Here is an 8141-nt window from a genome sequence, read left to right as displayed (position 1 = left end):
TTTCTTTTTCATTTATTTCTGATCTGGTCTTTATGATTTCTTTCCTTCTGCTAACTTTGGGTTCTTTTTGTTCTTCTTTCTCTAATTGCTTTAGGTGTAAGGTTAGGTTGTTTATTTGAGACTTTTTTTGTTTCTTTTTGATTTTTAAAATTTAATTAATTAATTAATTATTATTATTATTATTTGCTGCATTGGGTCTTTGTTGCTGTGTGCAGGGTTTCTCTAACTGCGGTGAGCGGCGGCTACTCTTCATTGCGGTGCACGGGCTTCTCATTGCAGTGGCTTCTCTTGTTGCAGAGCCCAGGCTCTAAGCGCACAGGCTTCATTAATTTGGCTCATGGGCTCTAGAGCACAGGCTCAGTAGTTGTGGCACATGGGCTTAGTTGCTCCATGCCATGTGGGATCGTCCCGGAGCAGGGCTCAAACCTGTGTCCCCTGCATTGGCAGGCGGATTCCCAATCACTGTGCCACCAAGGAAGCCCTTTTCTTATTTCTTGAGCTAGGATTGTATTACTATAAGCTTCCCTCTTAGAACTGGTTTTGCTGCATCCCATAGGTTTTGGGTCATCGTGTTTTCATTGTCATTTGTTTCTCAGTATTTTTTGATTTCCTCAGCAATCTCTTGATTATTTAGTAGCGTATTGTTTAGCCTCCATGTGTTTGTATTTTTTACAGTTTTTTTCCTGCAATTGATATCTAGTCTCAGCACATTTTTTTTGTTGTTTTGGTTTTTTTTGTTTGTTTGTTTGTTTTTGCGGTATGCAGGCCTCTCACTGTTGCGGAGCACAGGCTCCAGACATGCAGGCTCAGCGGCCATGGCTCACGGGCCTAGCTGCTCCGCGGCATGTGGGATCCTCCCGGACCGGAGCACGAACCCATGTCCCCTGCATTGGCAGGCGGACTCTCAACCACCGCGCCACCAGGGAAGCCCTCCGTTCTGTTATTATAAAAATAATCTCCCATGTCATGTTCAACTATTTTTATTATTTCACTTTTTACATTTAAATTTTTTTTTTTTTTGGCGGTACGTGGGCCTCTCACTGTTGTGGCCTCTCCCGTTGCGGAGCACAGGCTCCGGATGCGCAGGCTCAGCGGCCATGGCTCACGGCCCCAGCCGCTCCGCAGCATGTGGGATCTTCCCGGACTGGGGCACGAACCCATGTCCCCTGCATCGGCAGGCGGACTCTCAACCACTGCGCCACCAGGGAAGCCCTACATTTAAATTTTTGATCCATCTGCACTTCGTTCTGGTGCACCATTTATTGTTCATTTACTGTGTGTGCCAGACATGGTATTCAGCATTTTACATACATTATCTTATTTAAGAATCAGAATTATGGCAACCTCTATTTTACTAATAAGGACATTGAAGCTTAGAAACACAAACTCAGCCAAGATCTTACATCTAGTGAGTGTCATAATCGAACTCAAGTTAGCCTGAGTTCAATTTTTATGCTCTTCTGTATAATATTTATAAAATTAGCATTCTATGCTGTTTGGAAATCCCCAACTTCATGACTGCTATTTTAGGAAAAATAGTTGATGAGTATGTGATGACAACTAACCATTCCATGAGACTTAAAGAACCAGGAAGATGCATTGAGGTGGGGCTACTAGATGTCAATTAGCCAAAGTCGTTCTCCAGCTGGGCAACTGACTCCTGCCCCAAACTGGAAGCTGAGGATTCAAATACTTCTCCCAGCAAAATTATGGATGATTTGATTACATTACACAGAGTAAACAGAACTGTGACTATTAAATCTTTGAATGTAAGAGTCTCTTGAACCTCCTTTGTCATGGAACAGCATAGATTCCAGAGTTTGAATTGGGTTCAGCCTGCAAGTAGAACATAATTATTGGATGTGATTGATTCTTAGATACACATCTTTTCACATTTAACATCTCTGAGATCAGGATGCCTCTTCTGATCAGTGGTGTCTTATAATTGTTGTTGGCCAGGTGACAGACAATATGTAGCAGTGGCCACCTGCATTTGTGCCAACCTGCTTTATATTTCTAATGGTACAAATGGACAACAGCAGCTCATCAACTTTTCATTCAACAAACCATTTAAGGAGCATTTCAGGAAGGAATATAATCTTGGTTGTTTTCTGGACTCTTCTGTTGACACCTTCTGAAAAGAATCAAGAAAGCAGCTGTATTAAAACTTGGGGGTAGGTGCTGGAGTCATTGACTTGGAAAAAAAACATCCTTAAAAGACCTTTTTTTAAAAAAATTTTTATTTATTTTGGGCTGCGTTGGCTCTTCGTTTATGTTCGCAGGCTTTCTCTAGTCGCGGAGAGCGGGGGTCTTCGTTGCGGTGCGCAGGCTTCTCATTGCTGTGGCTTCTCTTGTTGCGGAGCACAGGCTGTAGGCGCACAGGCTTCAGTAGTTGTGGCATGTGGGCTCAGTAGTTGTGGCACGTGGGCTTAGTTGCTCCACGGGATGTGAGATCTTCCTGGATCAGAGGTCGAACCCATGTCCCCTGCATTGGCAGGCGATTCTTAACCACTGTGCCACCAGGGAAGGCCCCAAAGAACTGTTTAAAGAAATCCTGCATAACTGACACCCCTGCTGGCACAGAGGATTATTGTGTTTGGAAAAACAGGACATATATACCCAACTCTGAAGTGAAATGCATTTTGAAGACTAGACTCTGAATGAGAAGTCTGGGGAATACTTTAACCTATTTATTTCTCTTATGTGTTCCTTTCATATTGTGCACAATTGATGTGATAAAATCTATGTCTATTAAACTTCTTTTAGCAATTAATTAAAATAGCTAATTTAAACACCAGCAATGGCGACTTCAACCTATACTCCTGGCTCTGTATTGATTGAAGTAATCTGTTGAACAATCTCAGAAGAGCTGTGCAAATCAGTGATCACTCTGGACTCTCATCTTTTGTTTGTTTGCTTGTTTTTGACTGAGTGGCTTGCGGGATCTTAGTTCCCCTACTAGGGATTGAACCCGGGCCCTCAGCAGTGAAAGCATAGAGTCCTAACAACTGGACTGCCCAGGAATTCCCTGGACTCTCTTCTGAAAGCAATCCCAAGTCCTAGGACCTTTAGCACAAGGAATTTTTCTTGTAGTAATTCTCAGGGTCTTAGTGGGACACCAAGGCCTTTCACTTTGACGTTCTTTTCCTTTGTGCCTCTAATAAAGATGCTCACACCTTCCGCAGGGGTTTCGTTTCCATTGCAGCTGGTTAATGCGACTCTGATTCTATGAATCCCTCTCTTTGGCTCTGAGCGTGTCTTTCCAGTATCCTTAAAAACTTCCTCACTCACTTCCTGCACACGAGCTAACAGCTGAAGGTCAGGAGGTGCCACAGCCACTGCATCTTCCTCAAAGAGCTAGTAAAGTTTAAAAAGTTCCTTCAGTCATTATAAAATAAAATGCTAAGTAATACGAAAGCATTGTGTCCTAGTTTAATTGATGGCATTCCCTCCTCCTTTCTCAGTGGTACGAAGCCACTGGTGCGTCTTGCAATCAATGGCCTCTCAAATTAGATGAAATACGGTAGTTTCAGCTTGGGAGGGGTGTGGGTCAGGGAGCCAGTTAGACAAAGAAGTACATGAGGTCATTTTGTTGTCGTTGCATATTTATCCCTTTGAACGAATCTACAGGAGACTGACTGTATCAATAGATCTAATTAATTTCCTAGGTTTTGTCTTACGCACTTAAGCTGGGTGTTCCTGATCATACTTTCTTTTGTAATCAGAGTATAGGATTTTACCATGGTCCTTTAAAAATTTTGTCTTTTTGGCTCTGGTCTGTTGTTCTCATCTGCCAAGATCATTGTGGATCATTATTCTCTTATTTACAGTTTTAGCTATCCCTCCTTCTAGCTTTACGCCATGTGTAAATTTGATAAGCCGAACCTCTATATTTTTATCCAAGTCACTAATAAAAATATTGAGCAGTCCTGGGACAGTTTTATAGAGCCATGGCAGCCATTAGTGATTCCCTCAGGTTGGCATGAACCACAGATTGACTCTTTCTGGACATAACATTTTACCCAGCTGCAACTCCATGCATCTGAGATATAGTGCAGTTGGTAGGCACCCAAGGTTTGATCTCAGAGTTGACCTCTCAACCCTAGCCCCACCATATCCTTGCTATATGACCCTGGGCAAGTTACCTGATGAATCTCTGCTTAGTTTCCTCATCTGTAAAATGGGACAATTCTTTTTACTTTATAGGAATGGGTAGATGTTTAAGTTAATTAGTACTCACAAAACACTTCGTAGAGTTCCTGACATAAAGTAGGCTCTCAATAAATATTAATGGTTAGTCCTATCAATTTTCTCAGATTTCTCCATCTTGTTCAATACATACCACGAGACACTTTGTCAAATGCCTAAGAAAAACTCAGCATAAACTAACTTCATCATTCTGCTGTTCTAACAGACTTATCAAAAAAATGAGATCCATTTAGTACACAGTTTTTATTTATAATTTATAATGACTATTTTCAACAAGGGTTTGTTGCAGCTTAAAATAAAAGACATGTATGGATTTATTTGTGATGACTCCAGGCTGACTGTTAATGATCAACACTCTACTTTTAAGTGTTTAGGAACACTGGGAATCCATATACAGCTGACAATTCTGTATTTTATTGAATTTCCCCTTTTACCATGTAATGGCAACCAATGTTTGCCTGTCTCCACCTTCTAGGGATCATGTCATTCCCAAGATTTCTTAAAGACTGATGTTGATGTTTGTATAATCGCATCTGCAGTTTATTTTTTTTTATCCTGGATGTATTTCATAGGAGTTGCAGAATTAAACACATTTGAAGCAGCCGGGACTCTCACCACCTTCTCATTTATCTTGGATTTCACTGCCTTATAGCCCTTGTCATTCTGTCCTTAAGGGTAGTGGTTTTAAACCTTTCGAGTACATGTGAATCACTTGGAGGAGGGAGAGCTGTTAGAAATGCACATCTCCAACCTGCTTCCAGAGATTTCGGCTTAGTAGGTCTGAAATGGGGCCTGGGAATATACATTTTGACAAACACTCTAGGTGAGTCTGATGCACCACCTGTGTGAAACACCTTATACAGAGGAAAATGATGGAAAATAATTTTGTAATTATGATTTTTTTCTTATCCTGTTCTTGTATATGTTAGCATTATCCATCTCTTCTCCAAAATTAGTCTTACTTGGTGGCTTTGGTCCAAACAAACTTAGAAATAGCCCTTTTGTTTAGCATTTTTCATAAACCTTGGATTATTCTGGATTTTTGACCCTCCTGACACGACTCATAAAGCTTATGCATTTAAAAAAATATTGTCCTTGGGAAAAAAAAAGTTGTCCTTGGTTCTGGGCCATTTCTGTCATTGTTAGCATGTGTGCTTTGAAAGCCTGAGCCCATTAGAGTGCTCTCTATGCAGTCCTGCCTCGGCCCCTTCAGATGTCCACAGGGCGGTACGCTCTACACTTGGGGCATCCAGCCAGGATTTCCTGAGAATGAGATGAGGCTGTGGATGACAGAGAGAAGAGCTATATGAGCTATTTATTAAAATGCCTATGGGAAATCTGCCCAGAAACTGGTCATGTACTGGTGCTCTGCCATTTGTTAGTGGTTGAGGTGAGAAGGGATGAATTCAGACCAAAGCTGAGGCCGTCCGGCCTTCTGAAATTGCTGATGTCAGGCCTTCTTCTAGACCACTTCCCTGATACGTCATCCCACTTCTTCCTCTCTGACCCTTTGGACCTCGATATACTTTCATCACTGCGTATTGCACACTGGAGTTCAGTTGTTTGGTCATGTGTCCACCATTTATTACATTAAATAAAGGAACAATGTCTTTCTTATTTAAAACAAAAATAATATAAACCAAACAAAATCCTGCACTTTGCACACTACTTGACGTTCAGTATTTGTTGAACTAAGCCACCGATAACGAATATTCGACAGGCATGCTATACTCCCGGTCCTGTGCTGGAGCAGACATTGCTAATGGATCTCTGAACGCTTCCCTCCTGAACTTGGAAGCAGTTTCAATATTCTTCAGAACATGGCTTTTCCATCAAATCTACCAGAACTGACTTGCAAAATGACACCTACTTGCCAATTCTAAACAAAACAGAGGTCCTTTTCTCCTACTACAGTCCAGTTGTTAACTCCATTCATGAAATAAAAAAAAGGAAATAGCTTACAAATACAAATTAAGTACTTGGAAAGTCAAGTTGGTATGATAAATACTAAGGGGAAAACACAGGGAATTTACATTGGATATAGAGTAGCCGGCATCTTGCAATGAGCAGGTGTCTGGGTTTTCCAGCTTTTGAGACTCTAGAATGATATTAATGAGACAATAATGAGAATGATACTAAAACTCAGCATCTCATTTCATGGGATCAGCAGTCTGAAACCTTTCAAGTAATGATTCTCCTATACCACAGAAACTGGGCCCGCATTTCGGTGAGATCCAAAATCAATATGTAAGTTGAGAGCTGTGTCTCCTAACATACATCAGGAGGCAAAGGCAGCATCATTTGGGCTGAAAGGGAGGTAAACAAAAGCAGGACTGTCTGGGGAATATTTTCTTTCCTCCCTCTCCTTCATCTCCCCTTCCCCATGCAACTTTTGAACCCTGATTATTAGCTATCACTTAACAATCTTGACAGTTCCATTTTGCACTGATAAACTTCTTTTTTGTGTATCTGTATAACCGGCCCAAACTGGGGCTGCTCCGAAGTAAAGCCAGACCCTCGCCATCTCTGCCTCTTTCTCTCAAACGTGGCCACTATAGTTGTTTTCTCTTAAGTTCCTATTTTACAGCTCAGTGATACTGAGAAAACTATCCCTTCTTTCAACTCCTAGATTGAAGGCTAAAGGACTGAAGGGTACATGTAGGGTATTTATAAGCTCTGGAGTTGCTGGAGTCACTCTCAGAGGGAACTTGGATTTCAAGAGGCTATTAATACAGAAATCCTTATTTTTCAGAACCTGCTAGTGAGTGAGATTCTGCAAATCAGAAAAATTTTACCATAAAAGTAATTTAAAATTTTAATTCCTTAAAAATATAGAAAATGTATTAAAGACATTGCATCCCTCTCTGCCTTTAGGAACAACTTCACTGGTTTGATGCTGCCACAGGATCAACACCAAGAGTGGAGACATTTGTTCACTAAGCTGTGAATGGTGCAATGAACCTCCCACAAACTTTTGTGGAATGTTGGGCAAACGCCTCCATGTTCCTCTTCTTGACCTTTTTGGACAGCTTTTTATAGTCTTGTCTACTCTTCACCTGTGGAGTTATCAGATGCCCTTCCTGGCTCTTACGATGAGCTAGCCTTTCAAAATGCATGCTTTCCTTCAAGTTATTCCTTCTAAGTGTTTCTGGGCTAGAACATCAGACGATGAGGTTTCTTTGAATTGTGTATAAAATAAGAGTTAACTCTGAATGAGGCTTCCCCTCTACTGGCCTCCTAGCTTCCAGGTTCTGACGAGTCTAGACTGGCTTCCCCCAGTGGAGACTGAGCTCTGATTAGCATAAAGCTTAAAAACATGTTTCATTTTGTTTTTGTGTAGTACTGGGTCTATATCCAGGGAGCAGTAGCCTAGAATATTCTGCACTGATCAACTCACCATAGAGGGAAATGTTCTGTTCTTGAGATAAAGGGCATTCAAAGGAGGGCAGCCACCAGGGTGATAGGTATTGAAACCATGTCATTCAGGAACCAGCTGAAAGAACTGAGGCCGTTAGGGTTATGGGGAACTACTGAAAGGAAACAGATGTCCTCCAACAGGTGGAGGGTGGTCTGCCCTGGGAGAGGGCGTTAGGCTTGCTGGGTACAGCTACTGAAGGCAGAACTCAGGATGAAGAACAGAAGTCACTGGGAGAAGATATGATAAACTGCAGAACAAGCAGAGCTTGCTTAAAGTGGAACGAGTGCCTTTTAGGGAATGACTTTTCTGTAGCTGACGTATTCAAGCAAATAGTGGCTGACGGACTTTGAGGGAGAAATCCTCAGAGAGGTTACCACTGGCCAACCCAAGCTCACTCTTTCTCTTTCTTTCTCTCTGCCTCTCTGTCTGTCTGTCACACACACACACACACACACACACACACACACACACACACACACACTCACCCCATTCTTTACCTTCCCCTTCCATACTT

General features: G+C 41.7%; 1 pseudogene; it reads right to left on the bottom strand.

Moving 5' to 3' along the window:
- Nucleotides 1-2787: 2787 nt before the first annotated feature.
- LOC115856646 (small ribosomal subunit protein uS10-like) lies at nt 2788-7325 on the bottom strand (annotated as a pseudogene).
- Nucleotides 7326-8141: the final 816 nt, after the last annotated feature.

This window comes from Globicephala melas, chromosome 17 (assembly GCF_963455315.2).
Source record: "Globicephala melas chromosome 17, mGloMel1.2, whole genome shotgun sequence".
Lineage (NCBI taxonomy): Eukaryota > Metazoa > Chordata > Mammalia > Artiodactyla > Delphinidae > Globicephala > Globicephala melas.
This window is presented reverse-complemented; position numbering and strand designations above follow the sequence as displayed.